The sequence below is a fragment of the Triticum aestivum genome, chromosome 2D (genome assembly GCF_018294505.1).
Source record: "Triticum aestivum cultivar Chinese Spring chromosome 2D, IWGSC CS RefSeq v2.1, whole genome shotgun sequence".
In the NCBI taxonomy this organism is placed as follows: Eukaryota; Viridiplantae; Streptophyta; class Magnoliopsida; order Poales; family Poaceae; genus Triticum; species Triticum aestivum.
The window spans coordinates 616,925,341-616,928,098 of record NC_057799.1 but is presented as its reverse complement, the minus strand read 5'-3'; positions in this window follow the sequence as shown (position 1 = coordinate 616,928,098).

The window sequence follows — 2,758 nt, the reverse complement described above, 5'->3', positions numbered from 1 at the left end:
GGTCTACTTGTCGCGGACGTGATGCCTATATACATGATCATGCCTAGATATTCTCATAACTATGCTCAATTCTATCAATTGCTCGACAGTAATTTGTTCACCCACCGTAATACTTATGCTATCTGGAGAGAAGCCACTAGTGAAACCTATGGCCCCCGGGTCTATTTTCCATTATATTAATCTCCCGTCAACTATTTATTTCTGTCACCGTTTATTTTGCAATCTTTATCATAAAAATACCAAAAATATTATCTTATCATCTCTATCAGATCTCACTTTTGCAATTGGTCGGGAAGGGATTGACAACCCGTTTATCGCGTTGGTTGCAAGGTTCTTATTTGTTTGTGTAGCTACGAGGGACTTGCGTGTGGCCTCCTACTGGATTGATACCTTGGTTCTCAAAAATTGAGGGAAATACTTACGCTACTTTGCTGCATCACCCTTTCCTCTTCAAGGGAAAACCAACGCAGTGCTCAAGAGGTAGCAAGAAGGATTTCTGGCGCCGTTGCCGGGGAGTCTATGCACAAGTCAAGACATACCAAGTACCCATCACAAACTCTTATCCCTCGCATTACATTATTTGCCGTTCGCCTCTTTTTTGCTTGCTTCTTGTGTGCCCATGTGTTAGATCGCTTGTTTCACCGTCATGGCTAGTCCTTTATCTACTCCTTTGTCTCCCGAGTTTGAAGTTCTTCACTTCAAAGAAAGACAAGGAGAAAACATAAAAGATGCTTGGTTTAGAATGATTGAATCTTATTGTAATTGTACCCTAGAGGTGAATTTTAGGATTTTGCTTCGCAATTTTTATGTTGGACTAAATATGTCCCATAGACAACTCTTGGATTGCGTTGCTAAAGGTAATTTTATCGAAATTGATCCCAGTATTGCGCGTGAAATCATAGAGGGAATAGTGGGAGAACTACCTCAACAAAAGGGGCCGCATCATACCCAGGAAGAGAGACAAGTTTTTGAGAAAATTTGCGAAGTAACGAAAATTTTACAAAAGTCTCTTGAACCTCTTAAGAGTGTTAGCGGAAATCTCCACCGCATGAATATGTTGATTACCCTTTGCAATAAGCGGTTGGACTCTTTAGATCTAAAATTTTCCGAATATGAAGGGAAACATAGAGAACCTCCCAGATTCGAGCATAACTCCGCTAAAAAATTAAATACCAAAGATGATAATACCTAGATCTATCCTTGCTTTTATGCCTAGCTAGGGGCGTTAAACGATAGCGTATGTTGGGAGGCAATCCAATTTTATTTTTATTCCTTGCTTTTTGTTCCTGTTTAGCATTAAATATTTGATCTAGCCTCTGGTTAGATGTAGTTTTATGTTTTATTTAATGTTTGTGCCAAGTAAACCCTATAGGATCTTCTTGGATGATAGTTATTTGATCTTACTGGAGAAGTCAGAAACTTTCTGCTCACGAAAACAATTGTTTAAAATCACCAGAATGTGATAAAATACTGATTCCTATTGCAGTAGATCAATAAAAAAAATATTTAGGTCGTCCTATTTTGGTAGAATTTTCTGAGTTACATAAGTTTGCATTAGATACAGATTACTACAGACTGTTCTGTTTTTGACAGATTTTGTTTTTCGTGTGTTGTTTGCTTATTTTGATGAATCTATGGCTAGTAATGGAGGTTATGAACCATAGAGAAGTTGGAATACAGTAGGTTTAACACCAATATAAATAAAGAATGAGTTCATTACAGTACCTTGAAGTGGTGGTTTGTTTTATTTCCCTAACGGAGCTCATGAGATTTTCTGTTGAGTTTTGTGTTGTGAAGTTTTCAACTTTTGGGTAAAGATTTGATGGATTATGGAACAAGGAGTGGCAAGAGCCTCAACTTGGGGATGCCCAAGGTACCCACTACTAGGGAAAACCTTATACACAGAATCTTAGCAGCAGCGTGGTTTAAAAACAAACGCTACTGCTAATTAGCAGTAGCGAGCTCCTGGAAACCGTGCTACTAACATCCCGGTAGCAGTAGCGCCCTAGGTGAAACAAACGCTACTACTATAATTGACACGGCATTGCCTCCAGGCTAGATATACAAGTAGTGCACTTCTCCTGGACGCGCTACTGCTAAAGTACTCAGTAGTAGCGTTTTTCTTCAGAACTCGCTGTTGCTAAGTATCACCGCAACTAATTAAGTTTAGTCCCATACTGCTAAGCGAACAAGGTGTTTACCACCTTAAATATGTTACTTGTCAAACTATCTCGAGGAATTGGTCTTCATTGAAATATATGTGTAGGATTTGTGGTTGCAATATGAATCTTCGCCTGTGCCTATACAGGTACGGTGAAGATTCATGTTGACAATTTAGATTCTACACAAAAAGATCAATGATGACCAATGTATATTTTTGATGTTTTTACATGCTTAGACTTACAGCGTTTTTCCAGGACAAAGCGCTACTGATATTGGGATAAACAAAAGAAATAACTGCTTCCTTTAGCAGTAGCGTTTTTCTCTAAAACGCGCTATAGCTAAATTAGCTATAGCGCGTTTCCTTAAGAGCGCTACTGCTAGTTCGACTTAACCACCCGCGCGGGCTCAAAATTTTGCCAAGTCCTCCACTCCCCCTGTTCCCCTACTCCTCTGTCGCCGCCGCCCGAGCCCGAGCCTGCCCTCACCGCCGCCGCCGAGGCCGCCCTCAACCTCACCACCGCCGCCCACCGCCGCTCTCGACCTCACCGTCGCCGCCCTCGACCTCACCGCCGCCGCCCGAGCCCGCCCAGGAACG